Below are 17,857 nucleotides of genomic sequence, written 5' to 3' on the forward strand. Positions count from 1 at the left end.
AGTCATTGGAGGTGGGTAGAGGGAGGGAACTAGGTAGGAGAAGGGATGGGGAAGGGAACACGAGGAAGAGATCAGGTGGAGGGAGAGAGGGCTTGGTGAGTGAATCGAAAATGGTGGTGGGAGAGGGGTGAGCACATTTCTAGGATGTGCCAGGCCTGGGATGGGAGAGGTATCAGGAAGCCTGTGAGGGTGACTCTGAGCCTCACAGCAGTGAGAGATATGGAGCCTGAAATGGTCACCTTCTATAGCCAGATAGGACTCTCAGTAAAGGGGTAAGGGCACCCACCCTCCCTCAAAACCTTTGACCCAAAATGTGTCCTGCCTACAAGAAGTGCAGGGACAAAAATGGAGCAGAGAGAATAGCACAATGACTGGCCCAACTTGAGACCCATCGTATAGGCAAGAACTAATCACTGACACTGTTAATGACACTCTATTATGCTTGCAGACAGCAGCCTAGCATATTTCTCCTATGAGAGGCTCTAGCCAGCAGCTGACTGAAACAGATGCAGAGACCCACAGTTAAGCATTAAACAGGGCTTGGGAAGTCTTGTGGAAGAGTTGGAGGAAGGATTGAGGGACCCAGAGAGGTTAGGGACTCCACACGAAGACCAACAGAATCAACTAATCTGGACAGTTGAGGGCTCCCAGAGATTGAACCAACAACCAAAGAACATACAAGAGCCAGACCTAGGCACCCTGCATGTATGTAATAGATGTGCAGCTTGGTGATCATGCAGGTTCCTCCACCTGACTGTTGGCTGCCTGTGGATCCTGTTCCCTAGATTGCACTTTCTCATCTGGCCTCAGTGGAAGAGAATGTATTAAGTTTTGCAGTGACTTGAGGTGCCAGGGTGGGTTGGTACCCTTGGGGGGGAACCTCCCCCTTATCAGAGGTAAAGGAGAGGAGGATAGAGGCCATGTGAGGAGGTAACTGGGAGGACAGAGGGGAGCTGTGATCGGGATGTAAAGTAAATAAATAAGATAATTAATGGGAAACATTTAAAAAGAAAATTATTATAAAGGCCTAGCAATAGGATGAATTATATAACCTGGCAACCAAACGCAGGGTCTTCTACTTACTAGTCTATAATTCTACCACTCAGATAGTCAAACCATCCCCTTGAACTTAGATCTAAAACCTCTTTTCTTTGATTTGGATCTCAAATGTCTGTTGTGTGCTTTTCTAAAATCTTTCCCTTTAAATATAAAATTTTACATGTGAGACTCAGAGGATTCAGGCGGTCTGCCGGAAGCAGAATATAGAGCTCTAATTACTCCCTCACTATCTGTTGAAGAAGCTGCCTTTCTTCTATTGAGTTGCTGTTCTGCCTGTGTGACAATCGGTGGGCCGATTTCTCTGTCTATTTCTGGGTTATCTAGTCTATTTCATTGATCCGTGTTTCTATGTTCCACAAACATCACAGACTTAATCACTACAGTGATGTAAGGTTGGAAATAATAGACTCCTTTCATTTCATTTCTTTTCAAAAATTAGCTTCCTATAAAATCCTTTTTGAATATTGCATTAAACATGCATGTTCATGGGAGATCTGACATTTTCACTATTTTGTATTTTTTAAAAGTTTTTTATGTGTATGTATATGTATATTTGTGCACATGTATGCCAATCTCACACAGGCCAGAAGAGAATATGAATCTCCTGGAACTAGAGTTACATGTTTGGGAATTGTCATGACGGTGCTGAGAATTGAACCTGGATCCTCTGTAAGAGAACCTGGTGCTCTTAACCACTGAGTGATCTCTCTAACCCCCACCCCCAACACACTGGATTACTTTTGATTAACATTTGTATGGAATAAGTAAGTATCTTATAGATAGAATATTATTGCCATTATTGACAACTGTCTATATAGTAGGCCTGTTAAAATGTTTACAGTTATTTTTTACTTTTGTCATTTAAACTAAGTATAGCAAAACATTACAAATTGTGTTATGGTATTTGCTGTTACTGGAAAACACCGCACACTTCTGTAAAACTTCACACTGCTAACAACTGTCCTTTGATTTCATCTTGAAGGACATCCCTCACCATTCCTGTGGGGACATCTTAGTGATAATAGAATCCCCTGGGCATTGCTTAGCTGGTCATTAAAGTTAACCTTTCATTTTTAAAAGATAATTTGGCCATCGACAATATTAGTATTCTTGGTTGCTAGGTTTTTCTGTCACCTCATTGACTCCATTCCCCCTTTTCACTCTGCTCAGCAAAATGTCTGCTGGGGAGTCTGAAGATAATCCTGTGGGAGCCTCTTTTATTTTTTTTCCTTTCTGCTTTCAAAACTCCTGATTTTCGAAAGATCAAGTATAATGTCTACTATTTCTCTTAGTTTCATGGATCTATGAGATCATATCTTTCCAAAGATTTGTGCTATTCAAACATTATTTCTTCAGGTAAACTCTATCCTTTTATGCTTCTTATCTCTATCTGGGCTTACCATAATGAGTCTAATGGTTCAGTTCAGAGTGCCCCTATGTCTATACGGCTTTCCTTGCTTTCCTCTTTGGCTCCCATGATTCAAGAATTTGAACTAATTATCTTACAGCTTGTTGGTTCTTTCTTCTGCCTGATCAAGTGTGATCCTCAAATCTGGCAACCAATCTTTCTGTTCAGTGATTTTCGTTTGCAAGTTCAGGATTTGCTTTTCTTGTTTATAGCTTTGATTTCTTTGTTGATATTTTCATTTTGTTCATGTACTATTTTTTTTAACATTTATTTCTCTGGGTTCTCTTTTTTTCTTTATGAGGCATCTTAATGTCAGTTATTTCACACCAGTGTTTAGGCAGCTGCAGTGATGGTCTAGAACTTTTAAAGCCTTTCTCTTCCTGGCATCTCCCTGTGAAACTGAATGCTACTGCCTCTGCCTTCAGCAACTTCCAAACTGGTCTCCTCAGTCTTCTGACTTAGGGGACAAGTCACCTCTTTGTGTTGTCTCCAGACAAGTCTGAGTTTTAGTGACATGATTAGCTGTTTGTTTCTTCTGCTTCAAGAATCTCCATGATGAAGCTACATGGTTTGAAATGACTTAGTTATTACAATTCCTTAAGATGGCATATAGAAATGCCTATAGTCATTTCTAGCTAAGAACCTGTAATTCAGCATTGTAGGCTAGATATATGTTACCAGTCTGCAGTTTTACTAAAGGTATCCAATTATCTGATCTTTGAGCAAGTTGCTAAGGCAAAGTAATAGAGAAAGGCTACCCTTCAACTTATGACATCTTAGAATGGTATCAGCCAGGTGTCAAAAAGAAGCTTGACAACTGCATTGAATTATCCTTATCTTGACTCAGAAGAAACTGTAAATTTGATTACAAATTTAAGAGGTATAAAAATAAATGCGCATAACTTGTTCTTGCAGATTCTTAATAATAGCGTGTAGATAGGCATATAAAATTTCTACAAAAATAAGCAGAACTTTACAAAAAAAACATTGGCATACTATTCTTTATTAATATAAACTGCCATAAAGACAGTGACTGCTGATATATAGTCATGAATCAGGAGCAGAGGAGCCTGGCAGAAAGTAATCAATACAAACACACAGACATTGATGGTGATTGAAGAAGTTGCTGTCAGAATTTAGGGCAGAAAGGATTCTTTTACCAATTTTGTTCCTAGTGGATACTTTTACAGGAAAAAAATAGTGACTCGTATTTCAAAGTATTCAGGAAAGCAAATTCAAGATGTATTATAGGCCTACATGTAAAAGCTAAAAATATAAAGCTCTTACCTACCCAGAGAATGTCTTCCCATCATCAAAGTAGATAGATAGATATGTGAATGACCTGATAGACCCAGCTTGCCAGAATTTAAAATATTCTTTCAGCAAAAGAAGTTGATCAAATCAGAAGCAAAACAATATCAAGGAGAAGAATCTTTTTAAAATATGTATTATAAAAATTTGCATGTTGTGTAATATAATGGTTATATTAAGAAATATTAAAAATCAGTAAAACATTGAGAACCTATTTAAAATAAAATTTCTTTCAGATGTTATTTTTGAAGGTTTAAAAATAGTCCATGAACATAAAAATATAACATCATTGAACTGTAGTAAGATGCTGCAAATGTCTATCACAATTTCAACCTTGAAATCCACTACTAGTAAAAATTACTAATGTTAAGGATGAAGGAAAGAAACCTATATTCTCAAAGATGATAGCAGGAAACATAGATCTACTGCCATTAGTTTTTATAGGATTGAGATTGTATGTATTATATGTCAGACATAGCACTTCTAATGATTTATAGCCAAGAAATAAAAACATATGACACACTTCCTCCATCAAGGCCACACCACCTAATAGTGCCACTCTCTGGATCAAGCATATTCAAACCGCCAGAGAAAATGAAAAGCATTTTAATAAATATTAAATTGAAATGTAAGAAATTTAAGAAAGGAGCTAGGATAATGGCTCATAGATAAGAGGTAATCCACTGTGATACTCTCTTAAGAAATCAGTCTCTAGTATGGTAAAAAGACATAAAGCACAGGGGTTCAGGTCTAGGTATAGTAAGGAGGTTGAATCAGAACCCTGGCCTTTTCAGGTGGGTAGTGGCTATTCTGTCACTGGAGGACCTAGAGGTAAAACCCATTTTAGCTCAGCATGGGGCCTCCAGCTAGACAGGAGGAATTCCTGTCAAGAAGTCAGGGGGAATTCTGGGATTCATGTATGACTTGGGAGTGATCAGTATGTGTGCAATAATGGGAGCCCTGGGACTTAATTAACCTATAAAAGAAAATGTGTTGAGAAAGTAAAGGAAATACTGAATGATCATAAGAGAAAACCCCAGCCAGGAAAACATAGCAAGAAGGCAAGAGAAAGAATTAAACCAAAACTTAATCCAAAACCAACCAACCAAATACCCAGAACAGTAAGCAGAGTCTACTGCTATAGAAGCCTCCAAAAAATAAGTATAGACACAGTAAAGAGTTAATTATTGACCCCGTGGAAGGATGTAATCATGGAGAAATGGCAACAAGTGTGTAGTTCTTTTAGAAGAATATATGATCAAATGACGTGTGCCGGAAAATACTGTTTTCTAAGGGAACCTCAATATTTGGAATCTAGCAAGAGTCAGCCCAGACTTAAATGCTGGTAAGAAAAACTTAAATGAAAGCAGAGATGGGAGATTAAGAAGATAGGAAATCTGGAGGATTGGGAACTCAGAGGTAGGAACAGAGAGGCCAAGAGCCTATGCAGGGAGATTATTCTGTGACTAACAAGAATTTGGGTGGGTGGGTGGGTGGGCAGGGAAGGGAAATGGGATTGGAGGGTTGCAGCAGGGAAATGGAAAGGGAATAATAACTGAAATGTAAATAAATAAAATATCCAATAAAAAATCAAACAAGTGGCATAGAGGAAATCAGTAGTGTCTAATAAAATCTTCTACAGTTACAAAAAAAAAGAAAGAAAGAAAGAAAAGGAAGGAAGGAAGAAGGAAGGAAGGAAGAAAAAGAAAGAAAGAAAGAAAGAAAGAAAGAAAGAAAGAAAGGAAGGAAGGAAGGAAGGAAGGAAGGAAGGAAGGAAGGAAGGAAGAAATAACTTCTCTAGTGCTTTGATGTGCAAGGGAAGATTATGGATGAAAAGTTTCTGAGGTGGAAACTGCTGAGGTCTGGATTGAAAGCAAGCATAGCTGGGTTATCTTCCCCACAACATACATGTCCGATGTGAGTTATTAAAGGAAGTGTCCAGGTTGGCTTTGAACTCTGAGTGATTTTCTTGTCTCAGAGTAAGGAACAATGTGAAGTATATGGAGGAAGAACCACATTATAATTATATTTAACTACCCATGGAAAGTTAAAATAGTTACTCCTAATTTCCAACCTCCCCAAGATAATGAAGAAAGCAGGTGGTTGTTTTGATCCATAGCTGGGGTTTGGGGCAAAGGTTTTAAGTAAAGAAAAGTTATTGGATGGAGAGTCTACAGATTGTAACCCCAAATAGAGGAAATGGAGGCATGATGTAGCAGAAAGGCCAGTATAGAACATAGTTGCCAAGAAGTGGTGTACAAAGAACAGCCCAAGAGGTGACATAGTGAACATGTGAAGAAAGGACCACTCCCTTTCAATGGTTCTGATATTCTAACTCTACTCCTTTACTAAGACAAAGAAAATAATCTTAAAGCATTAGTATAGAATTGGGAAGGAGAATATCTTATGGTCATAGAGCAGGTGTTTAGCATGTTCAGAGACCACTACAAAGAAAAGCAAGAAAACAAGCAAACATTAAAATAAATGCATAAAAGAAATGGTGGTGACAGAAAAGAATCAGTGACCACACCAATGCTTAAGGTATCAGGGAGCAGAAAGCACACATAGTAACAATAGAGCCTTATATGTGACTATCTCAGGCTGAAGCACCAGACCCTTGGGAACTGTATCTGACCATCTCACCATACATGTAACATGTATGCACATTCATGCACACAAGCATGCATGTGCACATGGATAGGGGTGAATCTCAATGGTTGAGTATAGGGTACCAGCTTAGCTCTATGAAGACCATAATACATATGCATGTTTATATATTGTTTCTTACTTCTCATATACCAAAGTTTATTAGACAACTCTAGTATTAAGACTATTAATACCCAAGGAAATATTTGGACTGTTTAATCTTAGTAGCTATTGGAAATATGTGAAGAGTAATTTCTAAATGGTACTTTTTGATAAAGAAAAAAGTGACTAACAGTATTTAGGAACCCATGTTATTTTACTAAGTCAATAGAGTGATCTTGCATAATTCACATACAACCCTGACTTTAAATATTTATGGTCTTTGTATAAGATGAGCGAGAAACATGATATAATCATTGGTCAAGTCAAAAATCCATTGCATCCATATTTCTTCAGGAGTCTCAAATGTGTGAATTTACCAACAGGTAAAGTAACAGGGGAAATCAACAGTAGTGTTTGATCCGTAGTGACATGAGCGGAGTCTGTTAACTGCCCCAGAGAACAGACAAAGAAATAAGTGCTAAAAGTTCCCACGTTATTCCATGTGAAGGCTACAGTTTCACAGAGATTATTTCCCATTGTTCACACTTATTAAAATGGGTCTTGCATTGTCTTCCTCAGGGACTGTTTGAATTGAAGATCCCCGAGTTCTCTGAACCCTGTTCTCTCATAACCACTAGATAGAAAATACGTCATGTGCAACTATGAACCTTGACTTGGGAATTATGACAATTTTGGAACACTAAATTGCCCCTGGCCTGCCAAAAACATACAATTGTTCAAACCTAACAGCAGGCAAAATATTTCCATTAGTCAACCATTAATGTTTACTAGGAGGCAGCTTTTCACTCTAGGCTTCCAGGATGAAACAGATTTCAGAACAATACCATTGCCCACACAAGGGTAGAAGAAAACATCAGTCGGTATTGGACACAATGAAGACACTTCCACAAAGGTCTTTGGAAGAAACAAGGCTGTCTTGGGAGCAGCATAGAGCTGCCACGTGACACTGAAGGAGGATTTATGGAGATAGGATCTTAACTGCCTTGCTACCCTAGATTTTCTCAGATTTCCCCCCTTCTTGCAAATGAGGGATTACAAATGCTTTTTGTATGATTTAGAGCTGTATTTGACTTGCACACTGTTAGAGAGGTGGTAGTCAAAAGTTACTGAAGCCAGCAGTTCTTTTCTTCCCACTAGGCTCCTTTTCTGTGTCTTGGTGGATTTATGATATCACTCTTTTCCAACTGGCTGCCTTGAGTTGCATTCCTGCTGTTCAGATCACTGTTCCTCATAATTGAAATACATAAAATCTAAAATATGGACCTTATATATTTAAAGAGAAGTCTTAAGTACAAAGTTCACAGCTAATCATCTTCTCAGGGCTCTCATACGATAGAGAAACAGAACAAGGTGGAATAATGCATGTGAGTTCTAACGCTAAGACAACCAGGTGAGTTAACTCAGGAGCTTTGTTTTGGACCAATTCAAAGACCCAGGTTAACCAACTCCCAGGACGTGAAAGAGTAATAAAGTCATACTTGATAACATGATCCGGAGTACACCAGACATAGTTAGCTCTCCACAAGGAAGTGGGTAAAACCCACTCTTCAGTATTTTCCTGTCTTCAAAAGGTACAATGAATTGCTCAAATACTAACCCAGCCAAGAAGCAAACACTGGATGATAGGTGTTTAAATTCTGTACAGTTTCTATAAGCATTTTCTAGCCTAATTGCCATCTAACTCAATGCAATAAGTGTAGTTTCTGACTTGGCCAGAGAAAAATAACTTTATTAAGAACTTCATATGCCCAGTCCAAATTTGCTACATAATAAATGCCTGCAACAATCTTGGACTTCATCTTTGTAGGATTGAACTAAAGTGTTGAATCATGTAGAAATCAGAACATGATATACATATACACATATACATACACATACACACACACACATACATATGACAATGCTTATATTGTCTGTTGATTTAACTTGTAATTCTCTTGGTGTAGCTGGATTTGATGGTAAACACTACAGGATTTTATATTATATTATTTAAAAGTGGAGATGGCTGTTGGGTATGGAAGTGGATACCTGTAATTCTGGCACTTGGGAGGATGAAGCAGGTGAGTTGTGATTTCCAGGCCAGCCTGAGCTACAGGATAAGACTATATTGAAGCAATGGACGTGGAAAGAGGAAGACAGAGGGAAGAAGGTAAACACTATATGTGTATATATGTATATGCTTATATATGTGTTATATAACACACACACACACACATTAGAGCAGCAGAAATAAAATGAGACTACTAATAGTTGACAAAAATACATTTTACAAATGGCTGTTTCATGCTTTCAACTGAGGATATGGTCTCCTCCATTTTTGTTTCTACTGCTGAACCTGTTTCTTGCTACCATGATGCTTCTCCATCTATACAAATGGTAAAATTGTGTAGTGTCTAATTTTCTCTTCTGTTTCTGTGATAACATACTGACCAAGTTAGGGAGGAAATGGTTTTATGTAGTTTCTATTTGTCTATTAGAGTTGATCAGTGAGGGAATCTAGGATAGGAACTCAAGCCAACACCCGGAGGCATGATCTGGAGCAGAGACCATGGAGGCAACCTCCTCCTTATTGGTTTGCTGTCCTTGGCTTGCTTGGCCTGCATTGTTATATGATCCATGACCTCCTACAGTATGCTGACCCCTTCCATGTCAATCATTAATCAAGAAACTGCCCTTACAGATGTGTGTACAGCCTAATCTAAAGGAGGCAATTCCTCAACTGAGACTCCTTCTTCCTAAGTGAATCTAGCTTGTATTGAGTTAACTCACATCAAATTGACAAAAGCTAATTACTAATATTTTTACTCTAGAAAATACCTTGGTTATTTAACAACAAACAAACAAACAAACAAACAATAACCCCTGAATCATATGGTCCAAAAATCTGAGTACTAACCTGAAAGAAACAAAGAATTATATCCACAAAAACCCCTATCCAAAAATATTTATAGCCACTTTACTTATTATTCAATGAAAGAAGAATTAAATTAAATGAGAATATCTCAAATTTTGTGTAAATCATATAGAAATTACTCTAGATGAAAAAAAATCTCAGTCTCAAAGACTAATGTATAATTGTATCTCATTTCTATAATGATCCCCAAACAAGAAAATTGGGGATACTGAGCACAACTTAGTGATTATCAAGGGTGAGGGAGGAGGGAACGTACCTGTGGCTATGAAGATTAATGTGACAGGAATCTTAAATCATGGTGAAATAGTTCTCTGTGGAGTTTCTATGTTGTTCGTGTTCTTGTTTTAGGTTTTGTTAGCTTGGTTTTGAAATTAAGATCTCACTAGTACATAGCCCAGGCAGACCTTAAAATTGACAAGCGCTAGGATGACAGGCAGGCACATCATGCCAGGTTGACAACAGATCTCTATCTTGGCTATGGTGGTAGGTACATGGATACATTATAAAAACTTTTGGTAGGTACATATATACATTATAAAACTTCATAAAACATATGGACAACACACATATGTATAGATATCTATCTTGATTGTGGTGATAGGTACAAGAATATATACATTATAGAACTTCAAAAAATTCAACAGATAACACATTAGTTCATGTAAAGCTCATGACATCTGAATACAGTATGTAAATTTCAATGTTAGTTTTTTGGCTTTGGTTACATTCTGTCCAACTTAACTTACATCATGATGTTCCTGTTAGGAAAAACTAGTTAAAAGATTACACAAGATTTCTCTAAGGTATTTATATGACCTTCTACGAATTCATAATATTTGAAAATGAAAGTTAAAACAGAGGGGTATGATATGAGAAAGGACCACTTTGGTGATGATGGTTAGAAAAATGGAAATTAGTCATGAGTATAAGCTCATCCCTTTGTATAAAAAGTCCTTTTTTTTTCTTGTTTCTATAAATCAAACATTATGACTTCATGTGTCTACCATTTTTTCTTCTACTTGTGAAATTCTATTTTTCCTAATAAAAAATAAAAACATATCAATGACAAGTATGATATCAAAATACCATGTCCTGTTAGTTTCACACCCTTGTTGTGTCTAGTTTTCAAGCATTGCAGAAGCTGATAACCAGTACTTGAGGTCAGACCTTTCCACAGACTCAGCCAAGCATTGAATTCAGACCCAGTGTAATACTGGAGATCCAGAGTCACACATTAATAGAAATCAAATTCTCATTCCCACTTGTAAGCAGACAGGAACATTTATGTTCATCTTAACTACCCACCTGAGAACACAAACATATTTGGGTATTACAGAATTAATAACAAAACAATCTTGGATAAATCCTGGCTCAATATATGGTAGTTAATGAGGAATCCACAGAGCTCTCATTTGTCTCTAGCCTCTGGATGAGGGAGAAACTTCTGTCCTATGGTATAGCCCAACAGTCTGAGCAAGAGGGGTCCATGACTGGAGCTGCTCACAAGAAATCCTGTACCAGTTCTTAGCCAGACACATTTCTCACCCAGGGACTAGGATCACAGTTCCCTAGTGAAGAATTTCACAATAGTTTAATATTATAGAGTGTAATGTTAGCCCATGTTGAGGAAATATAGTTCTAAAAAGGAATTGAAGGAAATATATTAGTCTTTGGGGGTATGGATGGTAGATTGACTCTTCACAGGGAACTACACAAGGTAAAACAGAAAAAGAAACTGGGATTGGCATTGCCAGATTAGAAGCTGAGAAGTGACCATTGGTGCATGAGGGCCTCTAGGTTAGAATGTACAGAATCCCGTAGTAAGTGTATGTCATGAGTCTGCCAATAGTTAAGTGTCTACTGTGCAAACAATGACAATGAGCAGGGCCCCACATGCAACAGTATGGATGTAGCCTAGAAAAAGTGCCAATGAGCATGGACTATAGTCGGTTCTGTGAGGATGGAGTTGGGGAGTCACAACGGGCCCTATGATGTTGTGATTATTACAGAACCCATTACACTTAGCCCCTTGCAGAGGAAGATGCCAAGAAAGGCATCATAAGGATCATGAACTAGGCACCTCAGGGACTTCAATAAATACATCCCTCTTCCATTTCTAAAAGTGTTCAGTTTCTGCAACATACAGGTAATCAAAATAGTTCACAGACTGCTCACTCTTTGAGATTCCAACTTAGTTTGTACCAAGTGATTGCTTGTGTTACTGACATGCCCTTTGTCTAGTATCTCATTCTTGCTTTGCCAAGGTGGTTGTGACATCATTCCTTAGGAATCAACAACACTAAGCTAAGAGACCAACACAGGTTAGAAGAATTTTCATGAGATAACTGCTCTGTAAGCACGTGGCAGAACAGACGGCCTGTGTCAAATGCCAATGGATTTGGCCATGCTTTAAGAAAAGCAATAACAATTAAACCTATCAACTCTCACTGAGGTTGAGAAAACAGAGAGGCATTCCAGTTTACAGTGGCCCTGTGCCACAAGACTGCTGAGACCGGAGAATAATCAGACCGCAGACTGCAGAATAATATCTCCCAAGAAGAATGTGCTAATGAAAATGGTCATGACCAGTAGTTCCCTCACGGCTCCTTCCAGAATGGCAATCAGTGAAGGACCTCAGAAGCATTTCTGGTAGAGCAAATATCCCTTGGCAGGTAGAAGGGAAGAGAACACAAACTTTCACATCAGAAGACCAGCAGGGAAAGATTTCTTTTTATATGCTGCCTCTTCATGTTTTCAATAACTTCAATTCAACTTGTTATTGATGAAAGACTGAAATATCACCCACAGCGCTAAGGAGACGAGAGATGAGTGCTACCTATGGAAGAGTTGGAGGCAAAGAAGAAGACAAATGTTGCTCTGAGACTGAACTTGGTATTCTGGTCCCACGTATAAGCTTCAATGAATGTCCTTTACCTTCAGGAAAGAAGTTAACTTTAAGTTTCTGCTCCTATGAGTCAATTTCCATCTTCTCTTAAGTTCTGCTTCCCCAAAGTTCCCGTTTTAAACGTTCTTTTGAGAGAACAGGATAGCAGGGAGGGTTCTCAATATTTAAAGGGCCATGCCTTCTACCAACTCTGAGGGGGCATACAGCAGTTATGAGTCAGACCTGCCCACATGTAGCAAATGACTCCACTGTCAAATCCAATGAGTCTGGAGTTGCCAGGTTCAAGACTTCATTTTTTTTATACCTGCTACATTCAGAGAGGTAAATGTATTGGGTTTTAAGACAAAGTCTTCTATTTTCCTCTGTGATCAATTGTTTTGTATTTTTGATATAATTACTACAACCCCAGTGCTGCCTACTGCTGTTCTGTGGCATGGTACCTGTGTGGTTTCTGACACTCAGTTCTTCATCTGAAAAACGTAAGAATCACATCATTTCTTTTTACATTGCTGAGAGAACAGAAAGAAGCTAAGAGCTTGCATGTAGTAAATATTCTGAGGGAAGCAACTGCTTCTGCAGTTGTGCTACATGAACCTGCTTCGAAAACAATCAACTCGGCACATTCTTGTCATCTGCTTATTCTTGGAAATGTCTCAGATCACATAATGCATTTGATGGCTTCACTTTTCTAAGCAGTTTTTAGCTCAGAAGAAATCCCATTTTTCTTAATAGTGTTCACATGAACTTTCAAAGCCAGGAACATGGGTTTCCTTTTGATCAGAGTTATTTCTCTTTATGGAAAGTCAAGTTCAGAAGCCCTAGAATGCACAGTGTGGTGAGCACAAGCTGAAACTGAAACCACGGGTGATGGGTACGTTTGACTTTAAGACTTTTGAGATAGTCACTTACTTTTAAGCTATGCATGCACACTTATCTGCACGTGGGTTGACCGTGTTGTCATGTCATTTTCATGGGGGAATCTTTTCTTCTCAATCCCACTTCTCATCATCTTGGAAACAAATGTGAACCTGAAGGGGCTTGGCATCATTTCTCTGCTGCTTCAGTGTCACACGGTCTTTATGGAGAACTGGAAGTCTCTCTAATTCATCTTCTTACTTTTTGCCCCCCAAAACCTGATAACTGTTTCCTTCCTTAGAAAGATAAAATTCCAGAGTATCCCCCCACCTAAACTCCATTCTTCTTTTACTTTGGAGCAGTGAACTAACTCATGATTATTATTCCCCACAGGAAACACTCCGATTAGATTTCCTGTTCTTTTATTTATTCTTGTGGATAAGAGGATAAGCCATGAATTGGAGGAGAATACTATAAATCCCATTTTTAAAATCAGTATTCACAAGGTATCAAATTAGTTCTAGGTAGGGCTTCATAGTATGGCTGCAAAAGAGGAACCTGGGGGTGGGGAGGAAGATCTTTAATAGTTTACGGAATATTGTTACTAAAATTATGTATTGTTTGGTGCATCTGGATAGTATCAGAGAATGGTTGTTATCTACTGATAACTAAAATCGAGAGAGACAAATAAACATAAAACCAATTTGAAAAACACATTAGAATGCAAAGCAAATGTTCAGTATTTAAAAAGTAGCTTTTTCTAATATGATGAAGTATAACAAATTAAAAAATATACCACTCTAAGATTGGAGCATGTTAAAAGGGACAGGAAGGCTCTATAGGCACAAAGTTGGACAATTTGAATAAAAGGCATCAGTCATTATAGCCAAAAGTACAAAATACATCCATGACTCTGCTCTGATTCAAATAAAATATCAAGTACACTAAAAAGAGAAGAATCTGCTACATAAGGAACTACAAATGATTTGGATAAATAAAGCACCCTCAGGACAGAGCATCACTTCACTCCAGTGAGAGCTATACACAGTAGCTTTCTCCCAAAGGGATTAACACAGGAAGAAATGAAAAAGGCACTTCATAAAAGAGACACAGGTCACTATCTCAGCTAGGTGTCCAAGAACAGTGGCAACACAGATTGTTGAGATGAGCCAGCTCTCCAGGATATCTCCATATCCTGGGGATGGTGTCTGAGGTTGAGTTCCTCTAGAAGCATAGCAGACTCCAACACAAAGGCTAGTGTAGTTTTCATTTTTTGAGTAGAGGGTTCGTGTAGCAAGAGAGGAATGCATAGTCATATAAGACAGGGAAAGAATGAAAGTTGTTACTATGGTTTTTTTGCTGTAGGCAGCTAGTGTTGATCTTCACTGGACCGATGAAGAAATACGTAGCACACGCCTCATTTACACTTGTATTTCCAATTGGCTGTGTTCCTAAATACACTTTAAAGTGCTTTGTCTTTCCAGGGTGTGCTTGAGAACTCATATGCAGTGCCATGGAAGAACTGGAGTGGGCAAGAATTGAAATGGAGACAAGGTGAAAAGGTATGTGTGTGTGTGTGTGTGTGTGTGTGTGTGTGTGTGTGTGTGTGTTCAGCTGGTTGTAATGAAACAAAAGGATATAAGGGAGGGCAGACATTATAGGAATCTCAAATACAAGAAAAGGGACATATATCTTATTGCTTAGGATATATAGACTGGAACTTTTAATGGAAGTGACAGAGGTGAAAACTGTCTCCAAGAAATTAAAGACAAGGAAGCCCATTAAATTCAACCCATGAGACGAGCACTACTCTGAAGCAAAACCAAGCAAGGACATGTGAAAATAAAATTATTTATCAGTGTTTCTGAGGGAGCAGATGCTAACAAAGTATCTGGAAACAAAATTGGACAGCATGTCAAAAATACCATTCGCCATGATAAGACTATGCTCATCACAAAGATGTAAAGATGGTTTGATATATTTTTTTGTAAATCAATGAAGACAATATATCTGGCAAAAGGAAAGATTAAGATCATATAATTAACCCAACAGATTCATAAAAAAGTACTTAGTAAAATTTAACTTGCCTTCATGATACAGGCCCTGAAGAAGTTAGAGAGATGAGGCCTTGATACAGTAAATGCTGAAAGTGGGCACAGCCACAACCAGCACTAAAAGAGTGATGAAAAGCTGAAACCATTTACTCTGGACTCAAGACCAAGGGAAGGTTGTCTAATCTCCTGCTTTCCTTTTACATAACACCAAATAATTCTGTTCAGAGGAATTAGGCAACCGAAGAAGTAGGAGGATGGTGCTTGCTTTTAATCCCAGCACTCAGGAATTGGAGGCCAGGTTGATCTACATCAAGTGTTCCAGGACAGTCAGGGCTACATAAAGACACTTGTGCCCAAAAAGGGGTTAAAGAGAAGACCCCAAAACTCTCCCATCTCAAGCGCTAATGAAGAACATTCACCTGCTTCCCAGTTCAAAGGCTATATCCCACAGCACATCCCTGTCTCTAACCTGCACAGAGCACCAGCTAGTGAGGCAGGACAGATGCTGAGCCTTCCCGTACTAAACTGGTATTACCTCAGCTGCCCTGCTCACAAACCAGCACTGAGAAGCCTTGAGATTGATCTTGGGATCATTGGATCTGAGGATTTAACATGGAGTACTTATGGAAGACAAGGAACAAGAAAAGGGCCATCAGCAGCATAGCTCAAGGTAAGGAAGGTTAGTAAAGCATAGGTAATTGATATGAAAGCAGAAAGGGGGAATAGTGGGATTGGGAAAGTCAATGTGGAGATAGGTATAAGGGGCTTATTAGAACAGCTCACAGGCTGTGGTCTAACAATGACTGTCTTATGCCAGAAAGGCCAAGAATCCAGTAGTTGTTCAGTCCTCAAGACTGATGTCTCATTGGTCCCAGTAGTGTTAAGGTCTGGGAGAAATTTTTCCTAGAGATGTTGGTCTCCAATCTATATCAGATTCCCAAACATATAGGTTCTAATCCCAGGGAAGGAATACTTCAGCTGCAACATAGGTGAACTTGGCAGTGAGAATGAAGGCAAGCAACTAAAAACCAAAAGGCGTTCTCCTTCCATGTCCTTTTATGTGAGATGCCACCAGGAAGTGTGGTCCAGATTTAGGGTGGCTCTTCCTACCTCAAATAATCCACTCAAGAAAATCCTCCCCAGGTGTGCTCAGCTGTTTGAGTTTTAGTTTGTATCAGATGTAATCTAGTTGACAACCAAGGTTAGCCATCAAAGGATATAACTTGCTTGGTTGGAAAATGCTGTTTCAAGAAGCTATAGATTACTTAACAAAACCCTTGGACTAAAGACGTAGATCAGTAGTCAGGAACACATGCTGTTCTTGTGGGGATCTGAGTTCTATTCCCAGCATCCATCCAACTCTGGTGTTCACAGTTGCTTATAACTCTAGCTTCAGGAGATTCCGACACCTTTTTCTGATGTCTACAGACACAGTAATTATGTACATGCACATACATACACACAAACACACACACACAAATGATGATGATGATGACAGTAATAGTGAGATCTTTGACAAATAAACAGTACCAGAAGCAGAAAACTTCCCTGTTACCTTGTAGTTCAAGGAGGCCCCACAGATACTGAGAACATTACAAATATTTGCCATTTCTCTTAGTTGTCTACCAGAACTTGACGATAAGACCCTATTGTTGAAGACATCATACACCTTAACTGCAAGATACATAAAAAACAAGCTGAAATTGAACTGGAAGCTTCTTCCATTCTAATTTGCTTTCATAATGCTAGAAGGCACCATGTAGGTTGCTGGAAGAAGAAAAATATCTGTGGTCTTATGCATCTATAAGCCGTATGATATATAACACTAAACTATTAGGAATGATATGTCCACTGTTGCAATAATGGCCCTAAGTTATGGGAGTAACCGGATACCCTCTATAAACTCAGTAAAAAAAAAAAAAAAACAATTCATGGTTGATGAGGTCATAAACCGCAAGGAGGAACTACCATTGTTTAGCTACATTGATATCGCATCAATGTAGGATGTAGGAAAACAAGAACTCTTATACGTGGTATGAATATTCTAGAATAGTTACTGTGGAAAACAGTTTAGAAGTCCCTAAAATAGTATATCTCTTACATGAACAAGCTGTGGTATGTTAAGATGTGAAACCAATGTCCTAATGCCATGTAACAAGGTCACTAGGAAATGGAATCAGCATGGGTGTTCGCCACTCCAGGATTCTTAAAAGGTGGTACATTCATCCAATGGAAAGCCACTTGGACCCTGGAGAAAAAGCAATCTGCCACTGCACCAAAATCAATACAATTGGAGGATATAAAATTAGGTTAAATAATCCCGTCACAGACAAAAGAATGATGCATGTTCTCTTTCATATATGAATGCAAAACAGGCAACCTGAAAGCATAATTATGATTATTAGAGGTTGGGAAAGATATCTGTGGAGATGACAGATAGGCAGGGGATGGATTTGATCAGTGCAGTTGCATGCCTCTGCAGAAATATACTCTACTCATTAAAACATACAATTAAGTCTGCTAGTTAAAGTTTTAAAAAGAAAAATTGATAGGGATCATATTGAAATTTGAAAAGGGTTTAG

This window comes from Grammomys surdaster, unplaced genomic scaffold (genome assembly GCF_004785775.1).
Source record: "Grammomys surdaster isolate TR1022 unplaced genomic scaffold, NIH_TR_1.0 185, whole genome shotgun sequence".
In the NCBI taxonomy this organism is placed as follows: Eukaryota; Metazoa; Chordata; class Mammalia; order Rodentia; family Muridae; genus Grammomys; species Grammomys surdaster.